At 36.6% G+C, this 19960-nt stretch overlaps 2 long non-coding RNA genes across 2 annotated transcripts in view; one reads left to right on the top strand and one right to left on the bottom strand.

Moving 5' to 3' along the window:
• LOC119624874 (uncharacterized) overlaps positions 1–19960 on the top strand; it is a 164326-nt gene that overhangs the window by 76111 nt on the left and 68255 nt on the right. The gene's annotated exons all lie outside the window — the stretch shown is intronic.
• Positions 1–19960, bottom strand: part of LOC140712330 (uncharacterized) — a 92624-nt gene that overhangs the window by 71596 nt on the left and 1068 nt on the right. The window lies entirely within an intron of this gene.

The raw sequence follows: 19960 nt of genomic DNA, 5'->3' as shown, positions 1-19960 counted from the left end.
GTAATTATAATTTATATTTTTCAAATTAAGTCAATGGAAACACGCACACATGTGCATATATATTTATATACATGTTATTAAATCCTCTGGATCATTGACTTTTCAGTCGTGTGTTTCATAGTGACAACATTGAATTTATTTAGCTACTAGCTCATTTGGTCACTAAAATGCACATCTTTGCTACTATTGTCACTTTTATATTGTGTTTTTGATACCCAACATGCATTTAAAATGTCTTTGTAAAAATTATTAAACAATTTTGGACTTTTAATAGGTTTATTTCCAGGTTGCCAAATATTATTGTCTTTTATTCAATAGAATATCATGGTAGAATCTTATTTGGGTGTCAGTGCAAGAGGAATAATCTTTCTCACTAATTTTTTGGATTATTTTGTCACTGTCTTCATAATAAAATATTAGTATGCAATTATACTCTCTGCAGACTTAAGTCCTCTCATTTCTCTGTTGTACCTCATTTCAAATACCACATCTGCCAGCTATCCGAATTTGTTTGTTTCTTTCTAATACATTTCATGATAATGCTATGCTTCCTTTTTTGCAAGGATTCTTTCCATTTAGAATGATATTTTTAGCCTCTGATCCTATTTCATAATCATCTTGAACATTTAATAGTTATTTATGTCATTACTGAACTTATTCTTCCTTCATCTTCCCTCATGGTCTTTTCTAACAAATTCCATCTACTTCTACAACCACATTCCCCATTCGTCCCTGACTTACCTTATTCCCATTATGGCACTAAAGAGATAGAGCGAATTCATTGATTCATGTGATTTTGCTTCTGTTATTTACTCTCTGTATAGATAAATTCACATTATCCCCTTTTATAAAATTTCTTGCTCTCTGGGGTAGGCACTGTGACTCACGTTTTACCTATGCTTCAATTTTGAGTAAATGGTTTCTTTCAACAATGCATTGATTGACTAAAATAAAATTAAAAGAAAAATATGCATTTTATTATATTTAACAATTGAACAAGCCTTTACATTTTGAATATAAAGTGATTTTGGAGAGCTCAGCTATATACTTTGACACTTTCTCAAGTAGCTCTAGATTGTATATGTTGGGGCTCAGAAAACAATACCCCAAAATGAAAGCAGCAGCCTCAGAAGCAAAAGTTGTTCTCTGACCTTCTGCCCTCCATCTCTCAGGCCCATTTTCCCTCAAGGCTAGCCATAGTATAATGGTTAATATTGAGCATCAACTTGATTGGACTGAAGGATGCAAAATATTGTTCCTGGGTATGTCTGTGAGGGTGTTGCCAAAGGAGATTAACATATGAGTCAGTAGAATGGGAGAGGTAGACCCACTGTCAATCTGGGTGGGCACACCTGCCAGTGTGGCTAGGATAAAATCAGGGAGAAGAATGTGGAAGGACTAGACTGGCTTTGTCTTCTGGCCTTCAACTTTTCTCCTGTGCTGGATGCTTCCTGCCCTCAAACACAAGGCTCCTAGTTCTTCAGCTTTTAGACTCTTGGACTTATGCCAGTGGTTTGCCAGGCCTCTTGGGCCTTTGGTTATAGACCAAAGGCTGCACTGTCAGCTTGCCTGCTTTTGAGGTTTTGGAACTGTGACTGGCTTTCTTGCTTCTCAGCTTGCAGACGACCTATTGTGGGACTTCACCTTGTGAACATGTGAGTGGAAAGTCAGTTCTCCTGATAAATTCCCCTTCATATATTCAGCTATCCCTATTAGTTCTGTCCCTTTAGAGAACCCTGGCTAATACAGATTCTGAGTAATATACATAGAAACTAGAATCCCTCTTTCCTGAGGTGGGCCATACAAACCAGAACCTCTTTTCCAAAGCCAGCCATAAAACCTAAAAATCGTACTCTAACTTTCTCTCTGCCCTATATGTGTAAAAATAGGCCATAAAGACATTGTCTGACCTACCTTGTTTGATTGTAGGTCATAAGACCCCTATTCCAGAGGATCCTGCCCCACACCCAGAAAAAAGGAATGTTGCACAGAGAGACCACAAGGAATCTTGACAGACATACCTCGCTGACTTTCCCCACTCAGTTTATTAACGTTAGGCTATACCCTTTTTGTCCAATCATATTTCTTCACAGCTACCCATACTTTGTTAAGCCTGAGCGTAAAAAAGGACAATTTCCTGTATATCTTTGGGTCTCCATTCTGAAGGCTGCCATCTACACACATCAAATAAATTTGCATGCCTATTAATCTGCCTCATGTCAGTGATTTTTCAGTGAAACTGTAGGGGTCCAAGAGCCTTGGCCCCCACATATATACATATGTAACAGTATGGACTCCCCTGTAAATAGTATTGAAAATTCCTAATGTGTTTGTCATGAGTATTTTTCCTAGTTAGGCAATTGCAGATATAAACATCACTGACAAAACTTCCCTATGGTTTTCCTGCTCCTGTTAGCAAAGGAAGGCTGCTATTTTATGACTGAATGTTTCTATTCACTGAGATACAAAACTGACATAAGTCTACAAACTTAACGCCCAGGTATTTAGATAGGGTGTCTCACAGCCCACTCCTATGCTGGAATTACATGATTTTTAAGAAGCTGTTTTCAGAATTCCTAAAAATCCATGTGTCAGAGGGTGCTTTGAGTGAGGAGAATGGACAGAGAGCCAGTGAAGGAAAGTGAAGGGGTGGAAGGAATAGCATCATGATCAGGTTACCAACCAGTCATATTTCTCCTATTCTTTTTATTCCTGCTCTATAATCCTTCAGCTCTGTATTTTCCCGAAAGAGTTCCAAGTATCCTAATGGAGTGTCATTTTGGAAGCCTTCTAGCTTGGCCGTGTTCTTCCCAGTTCCATATGGTGATACTGATGACTCCTGATATTGACAGTGTCTGGAGCTGACTCTTGTATCACTGAATGTACCACCCCTGTTTCTGGGACTCCACAAAGGCAATACCTGTTCATTTGGGACTCGCCAGATGCTACTACTGAAGTGGGCACTCTCTGCATCTGGGCTGAGGAGCTAGGGCTCATCTCCTCAGAGAAGCATTCCTGATCTCCCGATCACTTTATAACAGAATGGCTGTTCCTTTATTTCCTGCATCACAATGATTAAGGATTTATCTTGTTTACTGTACAATGCCAGACATGGTGTAATATTTGAAATAAATGAATGAATGAAGATCACCTAGGAGTTTTATTAAGTATGTCTATTATTAGCCTTGGTCCACAGAGATTATGAATCATTATCTGGAGTTGATTCTAGGAGGCTGGTTTTTTAAAAGCACTCTTGCATGATTCTGCAGGTGATCTATCTAGGGACCTTGGGTTAAGAAACACTGCTTTAGGAGCAATAAATATAGGACTTAGCCAAATTCTACACATGAATTGGGTTCCTCCTTTGGGAAGGAAAAAATTATAATTCAAAGGAACTCTAGAAGGTAAATGACACACAGATTTACTTAGCAGTTTACTTACATGTTTCTGTAGCTAATTATGTCATTTATTATACAGATGCCAATTTTAAATTAAAGAACTATTTTCATAAGGAATTAACAACCTGGTTTTCAGAGGTAAAGTTCTGGTCCTGGATCTCTTTTTAAAAATCCAGTTGTCATATCTGAGTTGCTTTCCTTCTCAGTAGTAATGGGGTCTAGTGCAGTTTTGTGGCTACAGTGGCTGGTCATGAGTTCTCTTACAATCATTTTGCCCAAGTTAATGCTACCTTTGTGAATATACTTTGCTATTTATCTCATCGCACATCAACCTTTCACATGTTGCATTTAAACCTCCTTTATTAAATTGTACTTTAGTGCTGAATGTCGTGGAACTCTGTCTAGTTAGGAAGATATGTCTATATTACATTTAGCAGATGTTACATTAGTTTTTCCTGAGCTGGGTTTTCCTGTGCGTTACACGAACCTGAGCTTTCCGCTTGTGATACTCTTTGCATGTTTCTGGAGGAGCCACATGTGTTTTAAAGCATTTCTGCCTTTCTAATCCTCTATGGCAGTGTTTCTCAAACTATAATATGCTCTATTCAGAAGGTAGGGGTGGGGTCTGAATTTCAGCATTTGTAACAAATTCCCAGATGCTGCTAGTCCACATATTACTCTTGGAGTAGCCAGGCTCCAAGGAACCCGAGTTGGTTTTATAGCCACGAAGTCATCGAAAGTCATTGACTCCGCAGTTCATAACACCCTTGTGGAAAAACCTTCTCCTTGGATTCATAAAAGCCTCAGCCTCAGTCTTCTCTCAAAAAAAAAAAAAAAAAAAAAAAAAAAGTCTTTTGGACTTCTTATCATCTTGACTACATCACGTAACTTAGTAACATAAAACCACAATGACAAATTTTGCTTATGAACTAACTATATGCTCTTTTCAGTTGGACTGTGTTATATCTCAAGGTTTTACCCAGATTTTAGCTGCTTCTCAATTCCTTCCACTACTAGGTTTAGATTTTCACTGTTTCTCAGTTCAACTATTGCAAAATGTCCTATATGATTTTCTTTTCTTTTTTTTTTTTCTTCTTTGTAATTCATTTTTCCATTGCCTTCCCCTTGCCTCGTCTTTCTTGTTTCTCCTCTCTTCTATATGAAATAGTTTCTCATGTGCTTTGTACAAGCACAGAGGGACCCCTAAGCCAGGAAGAAGCAGGCACATGAGGGTGAGCCTCCATTTCATCTCCCAGCACCTCGTCCTTTCGTGGGCGAGGGTTCACTGCTACAATCACCCCTCTGATTAAGTGCAAAGCAAAAGCCAGGCACACTTTACCCCTCACCTTTTGGATCCATAACTGCCTGTGTAATTAGCTCTGCATAAAGCCAGTGAGAGAAGGCACATCCCCTGTGGACTATGAGGGATCAAGATCACATATGCTCAGAATGATCTGGCAACTCCAACAAAAACAAAAGGTGTATCCTATTCTCATTAGCATCATAGACTATGCTTGACTTAAACAATCAGGTGTGTGTGTGTGTGCATGTGTGTGTGTGTATGTGTGTAGTCTGTTTTGTGATTTGAAGGCTTCAGCACTGTATGTGAGTTTCCACCACACTGGCAGGAAGACAGAGATAATCAGATATGCTGGGTAGTCATCGTGAAAGCATCCCAAGGAATTTCTAGCAATATCTGAGAGAATCTTCTAGAAAACAAGTGGACTTCTGCTAATCAAGCTGTTGGGTCCAAAAATGTTTAGATTTATAAGATATTTAATAAATATGACCCAATTTTGTACACAAAAGCTGCTGGAGTCTGGGCTCTACAAGCTATATATTCCCAGTATTTGTCCATGCCAAGTGGATCAGAGATACTATTAAGTATTTCTTGAATAAATTCAAATAGTTAAATCAACTTTTCTATATATTGTATTCCACAACTTTCCCAGGTCAGCTATATAGCAGGTTGGTTGACAATTAGGAATGGTGTCTTTTCTTAAAAATTATGGTGAATATTATCTATTTTTGATTTCATTTATGTGAAAATATTTACTAATCTTCATTCTAAACTTCCAAAAATTTTGTTGAAAACTTCATATAAGTAGTTAATATGTATTCCTTTTTAAATTGTGTTCTACAAAACCCTAGAACTCAGCAAAAATGTTGGAGCCACTATGGGGACATGAGATCCAAGGAAGGTGAGCAGAGCTTTACCCTCCCCAGCCCATTTCATTCAGCTTAGATCCACTTTTTCCAGTTTGATATACTGGATTTCCAAATAGAACTTTATTTGAAAAGTGGGATCTGCTGCTAAATCAAGCTAATAAATAAATAATATTCAAAGTAGAAATTCTACCATTGACAGGATTCTGGAGTCCATGTGGGATGTATTAGCTTTCCTGGGGATGTTCTACAAAGTATGGTCCCTACTTTTGTTTACTACCAGCATGACATTACAGAATCTTCCACTGGTAACTCCCCTGTGTTGACAGAACTCCAGCAGCTTTCCCAGGGAGCCGGGGCTTTATAAAGTGTGTATGTGAGGAAGTTGTGTGCTCTCAGATCTCAGTGCAGCCACTGAATTAATTTGGTTACTTCTGAAGAGCAGTGACTCCATGAAATATTAACCAGACCTTAGCTTCAGGGACAGAGGTTTCATTCCTGCTGTGTCATCAGCACTTTAGAGCACAAAACTTTTCAAGTGCTGGAAAGATTCCTTCTTTACTTCATCTCTGTTAGTGTCAGTATTATCTTTCCTGGCTTTTTCTTTAGCTTGTCTAAGTGACCTTACTATAGAACTTGCTGAACTACACAGAGGTCAAGTTCATCAGGGAACATTTTTATTTTTAAGAGATCACATTATCCAATATGATGTTAACTTCAAATAATTTTTAAAAATGTGATTTTTATTAATTTCACCTGAGATTATTATCTGATAATTTATTGAAATACTTCTTGGACTCCTGTATATTTTTCACCTGAGTTACGTTTTCCAATAAACACTTTCTGAAGGTAAATCAATCATTTATATAGGTTGCTGTTTTCTTTGTTTTAATTTTATTGTTTCCACAATTTAGGGATGTCTTCTCTTTATTGAGTTTCAGAATGTTAGCAGTAAACCTATATTTATCTCATTTATTCTTATCATGATTTTTAATACCATTTTTTTATTATTATGGTAACAACTGTATAACATGAGAGCTACTCTCTTAGCAAAATTCTACATTAATAGAAAATTGAAAAACAAAACACTTTTTCTACTCTTACACAACCATTCAACACAGCACTTCTGACACCAGATTCCCCAGTGGACTCCAGTTAGGTGTCCTATCATTCAATTTTTTTTTTTTTTTTTTGGGACAGAGTCTTGCTCTGTTGCCCAGGCTGGAGTGCAATGGCGTGATCTTGGCTCACTGCAGGTTCTGCCTCCTGGGTTCACACCATTCTCCTGCCTCAACCTCCTGAGTAGCTGGGACTACAGGTGCCCACCACCACAGCTGGCTAATTTTTTTTGTATTTTTAGTAGAGACGGGGTTTCACCGTGTTAGCCAGGATAGTCTCGATCTCCTGACCTTGTGATCTGCCCATCTCGGCCTCCCATAGTGCTGGAATTACAGGTGTGAGCCACTGCACCCGGCCCTATCATTCAATTCTTATACTATCTTCCTGGAGATAGCATCAACTCCCACAGGTTAAGGGCTCAGTCCCACAAAACTTCCCCCCAGCCCTGCCCTATTTCACCACTTCAGATACCAATATCAAGGCCCAGGTTGTGACTTGTACATCTAACTGGCTATAAATTGGGGTTCCCATGTCCTCTTCCTTGAGTAAGTTAATTTGCTAGAGGGGCTCACAGAACTCAGGGAAACACTTTACTTATGTTAATCAATTTATTATAACCTATATTACACAGGATATAAATGAAGAACCAAAAGGAAGAGATGCATAGGGTAAGTTTTGGAAGATGGGACGAGAAGCTTCCATGCCTCCTCTGGGCAGACAACCTTTGAGGTTGTTCAGGTGTCTGGAATCTCTTGAACCTGGTCCTACTGAATTTCTATGGCAACTTCATTACGTAGGCATCACTGATTAAATCATTGGCTATAGCGATCATCTCAACCCTCAGCTCCTCAACCTTCCTAGGTAGTCAAGGGGTGAGGCTGAAAATTCCAACCCTCTAATCACATGGTTGATTCCCTTTCCAACAAGTCCTCCCATCCTGAAGCTATCTTGGAGTCCCCAGCCATAAGTTATCCCTTAGCATCCAAAAATACACGTATTATTTGAGAGATTTCAAAGATTTTAGGAGCTGTGTATAGGAAACCAGGGACAAAGACCAAAGATATATTTCTTACTGTATCACAATATCCCAAGATATATACTGTGTTATTAACTACAGGCACAATGTTGTACAGGAGATCTCTAAACTGTTTTATCTTACATGACTTAAACTTTATACCCATTGAACAGCAAATTCTCGTATCTCCCTCCTCCCAGTCCCTGACAATCATCATTTTACTTTGTGCTTCTATGACTTTGACTACTTTACATACCACATATAAGAAGTGGAATAATGAAATATTTGTCTTTCTGTGCCTATTTCACTTAGCATAATGTCCTTAGGATTTAGCCATGTTGTAGCCTATGATAGGATTTACTTCTTTGTTTATGGCTGAATAATATTCCATTGTATGTATATATCACATTTTCTTTATTCATTCATCCATCAATGGACATGTAGGTTGTTTTCAGCTCTTGGCTATCATTAATAATGCTACAATGAACGTGGGAGTGCAAACATCTCTTCGAGATCCTGATTTTAATGGGATAAGTATACAGTATTTGAATTGCTGGACCATATGGTAATTCTCTTTTTGATTCCTAAAGAAATTCCATATTGTTTTTAATAACATCATTTCCATTTTGCATTCCATCAGTAGTGCACAAGAATTCCAAGTTTTCCAGTCCTCACAGTTTTCATTTTTTTTTTGGTCTATAACAACTATCCTAAAAGATGTAAAGTGATGTCTTATTGTGGTTTATATTTGCATTGCTCTGATAATTAGTGATGTTGAACATCTCTTCATATACTTGTTGACCATTTGCATGTCTTTTTGGAGAAATGTCAATTCAAGTCCTTTGACCATTTTTCAACTGGATTTTTTGCTGTTGAGTTGTGGAAGTTCCTTTCATATTTTTGATATTAGCTGCTTATCAGATACGTGACTTTGCAAATATTTTTTTCATTCTGGAATTTGTCTTTTCACTCTGTTGATTGTTTCTTTTGCTACACAAACAGTTTTTAGTTAGGTGTAGTCCCGCTTGCCTATCTTTGCTTTAGTTGCCTGTGATTTTGGTGTCATATCTAAGAATCCATTGCCAAGACCAATTTCATGAAGTTTTCCCCATGTTTTCGTCTAGGAATTTTATAGTTTTATGTTTTACATTTAAGTGTCTGATCAATTCTGAGTCGATTTTTGTCCGTGATGTGATATAATAGTCAAATTCGCAGGTAGAATCTCAGTTTTTCAGCACAACTTTTTGAATAGATTTTCATTTTTACATTGGGTATTCTTGTACATTTATTTCTGGACTCTGTATTCTGTTCATCTATATGTCTGTCTATATGATGGTACTTGGTGTGGTTTGGCTCTGTTGCCATCCAATTCTCATCTTGGTTTGTAGTTCCCATAATCTCCATGTGTCGTGGGAGGAGCCTGGTGAGAGGTAATTGAATCATGGGGTGGTTACCCGCATTCTGTTCTCATGATAGTGAGTGAGTTCTCACGAGATCTGACAAAGGGCTTTTCCCCGTTTGCTCAGCATTTCTCCTTCCTGCTGGCATGTGAAGAAGGTGACTTTCTTCCCCTTGGCCTTCCACCATGATTGTAAGTTTCCTGAGGCCTTTCCAGCCATGTGGAACTGTGAGGCAATTAAACTTCTTTTCTTTAAAAATTATCCAGTCTTGGGTGTTTCTTCATAGCAGAGTGAGAACAGACCAATACAGTACTATACAGTTTTGATTACAGTAGTTTTGTAATGTTTTGCAATAAGAAAGTGTGAGGCCTCCAGCTCTGTTCTTCTTTATCAAGAATGTTTTGACTGTTTGGGATTTGTTGTGATTTTATATCAATTTTACAGATCTTTATTTATATAAAAATAGTCTTTGGGGTTTTGATAGGAATTACACTGAGTCTGTAGTTTGCTTTAGGTAACATGGACACTTTAACAATATTAAGTTTTCCAATTCAGAAACATGGGATGTCTTGACACGTATGTGTCATCTTTATTTATTTCAGCAATGTTGTATAATTTTCAGGGTACAAGTCTTTCATCTCCTTGGTTAAGCTTACTCATAAGTATTTTTATACTATTTTAAATGAGATTGTTTTATAAATTTCATCTTTGGATTGTTTGCGTTTGGTGGAAACACACTGATTTTTATATGTTGATTTCGTATCCTGCAACCTTATTGAATTTTAAAATTAGTCCTTTTTTTTTTTTTTTTTGGTAGAAGCTGTAGGATTTTCTACGTATAAGATAATGTCATCTGTGAATTGAGATAACTTTACTTCTTCCTTTCTGATATGGATACTTTTTTATTTCTTTTATTTGCCCAGTTGCTCTAGCTAGGACTTCCAGTTTTATGTTGAATAGAAATGGCAAGAGTAGTCACCGTTCTCTTGCATTTGATCTCAGAGGAAGGCCATTTAAATTTTCACCATCAAGCATGTTGTTCCTTGTGAGCTTTCATATGTGGCCTTTATTACATTGATGTAATTTCTTTCTATTCCTAGTTAGTTGGATATTTTGATCATAAAAGGTGTTGAATTTGTCAAATTCACTTCCTGAACCTATTGAAGTAATTGTGTGCTTTTTATCTTTTGTTTGGATAATGTGGTATATCACATGAATTGATTTTCATATGTTGAAACCACCTTACAGCAAGAGTAAATCCCAGTTGGACATGGCATATGGTCCTTTTAACAGGACACTAAATTCAGTTTGCTAGGATCTTGTTGAGGATTTTTACCTCTATGTTCATCAGTTACATTGATCTGTAGTTTTCTTTTCTTGTGGTGTCCTTATCTAGCTTTGGTATAAGGGTAATATTGACCTCATAATAAATTTGGAAGTGTTCCTTACTGATAGGGTTTGGATTTGTGTCCCTGCCCCAATCTCATGCTGAATTGTAATCCTCAGTGTTGGAGGAGAGGCTTGGTGGGAGATGATTGGATCATGGGGGTGGACTTTCCCCTTGCTGTTCTTGTGAGAGGGAGTGAGTTATCTTGAGATCTGGTTGTTTAAGTGTGTAGCACTTCTCCCTTGGCTCTGTCTCTCCTACTTCCCCATGAGAAGATGTGCCTGCTTCACCTTTGCCTTCCTCCATGATTGTAAGTTTATTAAAGCCTCCCTAGCCATGCCTCTTGTACATCTGGTGGAACTAACTTAGTCAATTAAACCTCTCTCCTGAATTAATTACACAGTCTCCAGTAGTTCCTTTTAGCAATGGGAGAACAGACTAATACACTTCCCTTTAATTTTGAGAATTATTTGAGACGGATTAGTATAAATTCTTCTTTAAATGTTTGGTAGAACTCACCAGTGAAGACATCTAGTCCTGGGTGTTCTGTATTGAGAGGTTTTTGATTAGCGATTTAATTATTTGATTAGTAATTTAATCACCTTACTAGTTATGTGTCTGTTAAGATTTTCTGTTTTCTCATTCTTCAGTTTTGGTAGGTTGTATGTTTTCATTGTTGGCATATACTTGTTTATAGAGTTTCTTTCAATCCTTTTGATTTTTGTGGGAGCAGTTGTAATGTAATGTCTTCTTTTCCTTTTTAATTTAAGTATTTGAGTCATCTCATGTTTTTATCCATTTAAAGGTCAATTTCGTTAATGTTTTCAAAAAGTCAACTCAGTTTCATTGACTTTTCATTTTTTTCTATTCTCTAATTTATTCATTTATGTTCTAATCTTTATTTCCTTCTGCCAATTTAGAGCTTAATTTGTTCTTCTTTTTTAGGTCCCTGAGATGTAAATTTAGGTTGTTTATTTGAGATCATTATTCATTTTTAATTAGGTGTTTGTTCCTCTAAACTTCACTCTGAATACTGCTTTGGCCTTATCTCACAAGTTTTGGAATTTATGTTTTCATCTTATTAATGCCAAGTTATTTTTGAATTTCACTCTTGATTTTTTTCTTTGACTTGTTGGTTGTTCAAGAGTGTTAAATTTCATATATCATAACATGTTCAGTTTTTCTTCTGCTGCTTCTTTCATTCAAGAAATCAAATGATACTTGGTATGATTTCAATCTTCTTCAATTTGTTAGACTTGTTTTAAAATCAATCCTGAGATCCATCATGGAGAATGTTCTATGTGCAATTGAGAGGATTGTGTATTCTCCTGCTATTGGATGGAATGTTCTGTGTGTGCTGACTAGGCCCATTTGGTCTACAAGGTTTTTCGGTTTTTCAAGTCCTCTCTTTCCTTATCGATCTTCTATCTGGGTGTTCTATCTATGGGGAATATCCATTGGGGGATATCCAATATCCAATGGGGTACTGAAATCTGTTTCTACTATTGTGTTGCTATCTAATTCTTCCTTCAGTTTTGCCAATTTGCTTCATTTATTTAGCTGCTTAACGTTGGATTTATACATATCTATAACTGTTATGTCTTCTTGGTGGGTTGACTCTTTTATCATGATGTAATGTCCTTTGTTACTTAGGACAGGTTTTTGCTTAAAGTCTGTTTTGTGTGATATAAGTATGGCTCATAACCTCTTACTCTTTGATATCTATCCACTGTACCATAGGTCCTCTGAAGAAGCAGCATATTACTCGCTCTTTTTAGTTTTCAGTGGCTCCAAGGCATCTAGAGTATGCTAGGTACTGCCTACAGTCTGAGACGGGCAAAAATGAATCTAATCCCTTGGGCAAACCCCCCCTTCTCCCAAATAAAACCTGGAACACTGGACACATGCTGCACTCTTCACTTTCCTTCTTGATGGAGAGGTTGGCAAACTGTATTTGCCTCTGTTTGCTGTACCACCAGTCCTCTGGAACGACAGCATGCTACCCAGTTTTTCTGTTTGTTTTTATGGCTCCCATGATCTAAGTGTGCTAGGTCCCATTAGCACTCCAAGATAGGTGAGACAGAAACCAATCCTGGGCAGTCCACCCTAAGATTCAAAATGCTGGATATGTCATCAGTCTTGTCTTTCCTTGCCCAATAAGAAGCTGGGAGCTGAGAATTTCCTCTTGATCATGTGGATTTGTGCTAAGAGACAGGCTATGGTGACAGGGTGCCACAAATTTTTCTTCTGGCTTTGACACAGCTCGCTGATTTAGTACTTACTTGGGGTGTGGGAGTCTCTTAACTGATGTCTAAATTTTTTACAAAGGGATTTGGTCTCTGTGTTGTTGTTAAATTAGTGTCACTATTGGAGGAAGGAGGATCTGATGCTTCCTATTTCGCTGTCTTGCTGATGTCACTCTTTAATAATTATAATTTGCATCTTCATAATCTTTATGTTTTTCAAATTACTCAACATTGTTTGAGCACCAACTAATGGGTAAGTGCTATGACTTAGCTACAATGATCTGTGAATTATGTTGTTCCTTCTTGAGAACTTACCAATTACCTGCAGAGACTAATCACAGATATTAAAAATAAAATAATAAAGTAGGAATTAAATAACAAGAGAAGGAAGAATAAGAAGTAACTGTTGGCAGTGCTGCTTTTACTATGTTTAGAGCCTTCCGTCCTCTGCAGGCTCAGTTCCGCCTATTTCTTGTGGTCATTCTAAAGGGGGCAGGTAATCTTGATATAATCAGTAGATATGATTACAGTGTCATTAATATGGGTCTGTTGCCAGTCCTCCCATTAAGACAAGATAATCCCCTTCTATTAATCAAACCATAATTGTTCAGTCAATGTAGCTCCTCTTAGTAGAATAGATTGGAACATCTTGCTACTTTACTTTCTGCAATACAGAAGACTTCATTATTAGCGTTAGCCCAAATGAAGCCAGATTTTGTCATATAATGCTGTCCTTTTGTGAGCAAAGCCATTTTGGATTGTTAAATACTTTCCTAATTCTGGCTATTTATTCTTTTCTATCAGGCATGGCACAGAGGCTCCACCCTGATGTGTGGTGGGCCCCCTGTGTCATGACAATTTCAAAGCCAGAGTTAATTGACTGGATGAATTATAGTCAGCAGTTAATAATGAATTTCAAAAGACTTGAAGATTTCAGTTCAGGAAAGACTGACCACAACTCATGATTTTAAAAATCTGTCTTCAAATGGAATTGTCTAGTTTTATCCAGATCTCATGAAGATTAAAAAAAAGCAGATAAATAAATAAACTTTTCTTACTCTGTCGTTTAATCATGCAGTTCTCCTTTAGGCCCAAAAGTGGTAGACCTGCCAGTGTCATTTCCTGTTTTTCTCTTATCTAAATTTTTTTTTGCCTTTTTTGGTTCTGCTTTTATTTTCACTATTTCAATTAAATGAATCACTACCAGAACCTATCCAGTGTCAAGTCGCTTTGCATGTACTTTGAGACTCCTTGGACACTTTGGACAAATGATATAATTTCTCTACTTTAAATCTATGATTAGGTTTGCAAGGTGCTGTCTATATTAATTAATGTGGAAGTTTTGTTCAGAAGCTAAGCTAGCCTTCTAGCTGACATGATTTCTCTGAAGAAACCCCTTCCTCTGCCACCATCCTCACTGCCAGTTTCCTGAAGTTGCTGGGTTATTTTCTTCATTAAACCATACATTTGCCCCAGTTTTCTTTTTTCTCTGAAATGCCTTTCTTTTTCTTGACTTGCTGGCAAAATGCTTCTTATCCTTTGAGCATCAGTTTCCCTGAAAATCTATCTCCAAGTCTCTTTGTACTCTTTCTCCTCTGCTCCAAATGGGTGTTCTTGTTTATCTCTTTGACAAGATGACTTGGTCAGAACCAATAAATCACCACCACTGCTGCCCTCTAAAGATATTATTTAATTATTGTTGTCTTTGACATTGCCTCGAAGTTTTATCCTGATTTATCTCCTTTGTATAGGTTACCATACAAAGAATTTCTCCATTCCTTGGATCTTGATTTTAGGTACATAGCTTTTGAATTTCTCCCCATTGCTTTCTTACAGTTTTATTTAATTGCCTTGCTGACGTCCATGCTTACCTCAAGGTGGAGACTGCAGATTGTCCTGGTTAAAAGCCTCAGTTTTACAGGCTGCCACTGTCAGTTCAGGAACTGGCTTCTTTATTTATTAACTCTGTAACTTGAGGCAATTTATTTAAAATACCTGAGCCTCAGTGTCCTCACCTATGGATCCTTTTATTACATTAAAATAAAATATTTGAAATATCTGAGCCTCAGTGTCCTCACCTGTGTATGAATCCTTTTATTAGATTAAAATAAAAATATTTGAAAACTGCTTAGGATAATTCCAGGCATTTACTAAGCACAGATGTTAACTTACACTTTTATTATTAATTCAAGGTGACATGGTAAAGTCAAATTTATGCTTTTCTCTGCTTATTTTAATATGAACTTATTCCCCGCTAGTCTGTACCTAAAAGTTTAGTTCTTTATTACTTCAATTATATTTTTGGTGTGTCCATGTACAAGGAACATGTCTTTTTTTCTGAACAAGGAGATCTCTTTAAAAGCCAATTCTGCTGACAAGCAACTGGTAGAAAGAATAGCTTAACTTCTCAAACTTATCTAAAACTACTTGTAGAGATTCTCCATCTTCTATTGTTTTATAGCTTATAATCTTGATAGTAAAGCAACTCAGGGAAAAGCTCATTTTGTAAACATTTTAACATAAGCTCACATGATAAAGACTTTTGTTTCACGTTTCTCATTTTCAATAGTCAACATTAATATTGCTTTAATTTTCTTCATGCTCAAGTTATTGCATTTTCTCATGATATAGAATTTCAAGGATTAGATAATCTTTGTTTATTGGAGTAGATTCATATTAATTGTTTGGGGGAAATTTGACCTTGTCCATGAATACTCCCTTGGCTCAGATCTGGGAAAAAATAGGTGTCCTTTTATTTACACACCGAATCTTTTAAAAGTTTCTCAACTTTCACAAGAGGAGAACAAAACCACTTGTGCTTGGCTGATCAGTGCAGCATGTTCTCATCTCCTAGGTTCCTGTCAGGAAGTACAATATCCTCAAACTCACAGCCAGCCAATATTTTCTAAATTTGTTTTACAATAAATTGTAATCCTAATATGTTGTGTTTTATTTTTCTAGAACTCTAAATTAGTCTTTGAATTAAGCAAGATCATGAGAGAAGTGTGTACCTAGCATATGTTTTACTGGCCTCGTGTAAAATTATTTTTACTTAGGCTATTGGTCTATGTTAAAAGACTTGATAAAAAAGGTATAAATAACTTTCAATGTCTTCACTGTAGATACAATTTTGAAGATGTTTACTGCATCAGAATTCTGTTGGGTCTATAGGCAAAATTTTTGTTTACAGCAAAATCTGGACAGCTGTGCTATTCTTAAGTCAGTTCATTCACTTATCATTCAATTTAGCAAATACTCATTCATTGCTTAATATAGACCAGGTACCATAATGGATATGAGGTACCACAACTAACAAATAATTTTCCTGTCCTCTTGAAGTTTGTATTTGATTTTGAGGAGTTAGAAAACTGACAAATAAAAACGGTATAATGTGTCAAATTCTGATAAGTTCTATGGACTGAAATAACGAAGAGTAAGTAGGATGAGGAATGCCTGAAGTAAAATTTGTTCTTTTAGGTCAGGTTAGTTAGGGATCTCCTCTGTTATTTGAGCCAGCAGAGACGTAAGAGAGAAGGGGAGTGAGTAGTGCAAATCTCTGGGAGAAGAGCCTTATAAGCAGAGGTAATAGCAAGCGCCAAACCTCTGAGATGGGAGTATGTTTGGTACATTCAAAAGGCACAGATGTCACGAGGAGGAGACATTAATTATGTTGGTCTTGTAGGCTACTCTAGAATTTCTAGTTTTATTCCTAGTGAAAGGGAAAGGATTCAAAAAGTTTTGGAGTGGAAGTGTTATGCTATGAATTAATTTTTCAAAGATTATCTCTGGTTGCTCAGTGGAAGATAAAATGTGGGTAGTAAAGGAGGTTGCATAGAACACCATTTAGGAGGCCACAATCCAATTTTGAATATATTTTGGATTTTGTACTAATAGAATTTGCAGATAGCTTGGAGGTAGAGTGAGAGAGAATGATAAGACTTAATAAATATTCCCAACATTTTTACCTAAGAACGGGATAAATGTAATTTATTTACCTTTGTGAAAAATAATCGAAGTAGAATGGAATTTATTTTTACAGATTATGGGAAAAATTTATTCTATGTATTGAGTTTGAGGTGTCAGATAGACAACTAAGTAAACATGTTGAACAAATCAATGATTATTTAGGTAAAGACTTAAGGATATATGTCAAGCCTGGAAACACAGATTTGGGAGTAACCAGCATGTAAAAAGTATATAAAATATTGACACTAGATGAAATCCCACATGGGGAGTGATTATAGGTAGAGAAGAGGTCCAAAGACAGTTTCTTGAGGAACTCGCTGTTTAGAAATTGGCAATGAAAAGTGTGGTGTAGGAGAACAGAATAAATGCAAACCAGTAATAAAGTCTGAGGTGATAGAAGGAGAATCAGGACAATATGAAGTCCCCCAAAACACGTGATGATGAGTTTTCAAGAAGGGGAAGGTGTAAATACTACCAGCAGGTCAAATGAGACACACATTGAGAATTCATGGCTGGATTTAGCGTTGTATAGGTTGGTGACATTGAGATGGTGAACTTACAGTGTTGGAAACTTGATTGAAGTCAGTTGAAGAGAAAATAGGAAGCTAAATTGGAGGTGGGGATTATGAGGCCACTCTATTGAGGAGTTTGGCAATACAGGAAAGCAAAAACATGGGGCAGCAGCAGAGCTGCAGAGAAACGTGTGCCTAAGGGAGAGTTATTTTGTAAGAGGGGGCACGTCACAGCATGTTTGTAGGCTGATGCAATTACCCAATAGAGAGGAACAAGGTGATGGGAGAAGAGAGCCCGAATATATTGCTAAAATTATATTCTTCAGTAGAGAGAGTTAAAGGGTTCTGGTGCCCAAGTAGTGCACCAATATTTTATTTATTCTAGATGAAGGAAAAAACAAATATGTGAGTTCAGATGTAGGCAGATTAGTAAATCAGCAAATGAAGCTTCTCTTCTGATTGCTTTTGTTTTCTCACCAGAGAGTGATAAGAGGGGAGGATGTATTGAAATTTGAGGAAACAGGACAAAGCATGAAATAGTTATCTAGGAAAGTAGGAGATTGAATGGATTAGGGGAAAATAAATACATTTCCATATAGCCTTAAGGGCCCACTTGAGCTTAATGCATGTGTGCATTTTACCTCACCACATTGAGCTACTCAGTCATAGCACAGAATATATAAATAATTGTATTTCATACTGGTACCACACTATTTTTTTAAATAAAGGCAATACATTTTACATTATTTACAAAAAATAACTACACACATACACACACACACACACAAATTTTATTTCTATAGGACGTTGGATCATGCAAGGCCAGTGAGAAGGTAGGAGAGAAAGACTAAGGAATTTAGAGCATATACCAAGAGGCAGTTATAATGATGTGTAATACAGTCTAAGCTGGGAAACCAGAAAAGTGGGGAGGTAGAATGAGGAGCATGAAATATTGGTTGGGTCAATGGAGAGTCCTGGTGTTGGTAAAGGATTTTTAGAATTGGTGTACCAGAGGGTGTGAATGAAGAAAAAAAGAGATGATCAGAAAGTGGGATTCTGAAATTCAGATGAAGAATATGCTCTTTTTGGTAATGTAAGGTTGATATGTGCTGAATAAAATAACTAGAAAAGAAAATTTTAACACTAAGGTGTTGGGAAGATCTTGGAGGTGAACTTTGAAATCACCAAGATGTAAGAAAGAAGCTGCGTCAAACATTAAAACCAATGAGAAATAAAGGGAAAGACTTAGGAGTTAGTTGACAGAAAAAAATGAGGAGTGGTAAGAGGTATAATGACATGACAGGACACTCATTGTGGTAAAATCAATGGTTGATATTGGAGAGAAAATGAGTGAAAAAAAATGATTGGGGAGCAACAATGAGGAGAAAATAACACTTATGTTATACAATACCTTCAGTTCTCAGCTTTATTTGGAGGGAAGAGAAAAGTTGACTTCGTTGCTGATTTATGTACATGAAAATATTGGTAAGTGAGCATATTTGCCTCTGCTTTGACTACATCAGAGGAGAGCTGATAACCTAGAGCAGTAATACTAGAAATGAAGAAGAGAGTGCATTTTCACAGAAATGTTAAGGAAGTCAATTGGCAAGTCTTGAAATATTGGGTATATGAGGCCAGGGAAGATATCAAAATAGGGAGTCAAAGAAGTCAAGAGTGGATTTTAGATTTCAGCTTGGGTAAGATAGTGAGGTCACCCAAGACAGAAAATACTGAAACATAACTAATGTAAGGGGAATGATAAAGGTACATTTATACCTTATGTATATAAATGTACATAAATATGTTACATTTACATACCATTTAAATGTAAAATGCCATTAGACATTTAGGTAGATAGGTTGAGGAGACAATCTGAATTTCTTAGGAGAGGGATGTGGATTAAGAGTAGAGTTAGGGATCATCTATACATACATAGTTGTTGAATACATGATGGTAAATGAGATTACCACAGAAAGGCTTTTTTTTTTTTTTTTCTTCATAGGAATAATAGGTTAAAGTAGGTTGTTTATTTCATTTTTATTCTTCCAAAGCAGCTCTGCATTCGTCTTCATTGATGCTATTTTACTAATGTAATATTTCTATTTATCCCTATATTTAAACTAAAGGAATATCACAGCCACAGCTTTTTATTGGAACAAGGAATAAAAACCCACTCAGAGTCGCTCAGGTTAAAAGAGTTATTGTAAAGTGGAGGAACAGTTACTGAGGTACAGTCAAATTTCATGTGAAATGAAAATTAGTAAAGTCAAGAACTAAGACTCATGTCTCAGAGTCTCGAGGACTCTCCAGCTTCTTCTTTTCTGAATGAGCCTGCTGTGTTGTTCTTTCCCATTATCAATTTGCTTTCTCTCTTTCTCCTGAGTCTGCATATGGCCTAGCATGATAATCACACAAACTAGTGTGCATGATCCCTTATTTAATAAATTCAGTATCGTGAAACAAGAATGAATTGGCCAAATTGATCTTTTCTAACCACGTTATAGGTGTCAGGCCAGCAATAAATGGGATCCATTGGAAAACATCTGATCTAAATACCTGTGGGTCAACTGTGCAATCAAACATGTGGGCCTTGTGTGGACGTGGTGATTCTCTTACAGAAACTCTGGGCAGACAAGCTTAGTCATTCAAACGTAAGCAAGATACCACCTAAATATGCTGGTACTAAACGTTCAATGTTTTTAATGATACTAAATAAAATTGAATTTATATTTTTGAATCTCTTATTGAAAA

This window comes from Chlorocebus sabaeus, chromosome 8, assembly GCF_047675955.1.
Source record: "Chlorocebus sabaeus isolate Y175 chromosome 8, mChlSab1.0.hap1, whole genome shotgun sequence".
Lineage (NCBI taxonomy): Eukaryota > Metazoa > Chordata > Mammalia > Primates > Cercopithecidae > Chlorocebus > Chlorocebus sabaeus.
Note: the sequence above shows the minus strand (reverse complement) of the source record. Positions and strands in the feature narration are given on the sequence as shown.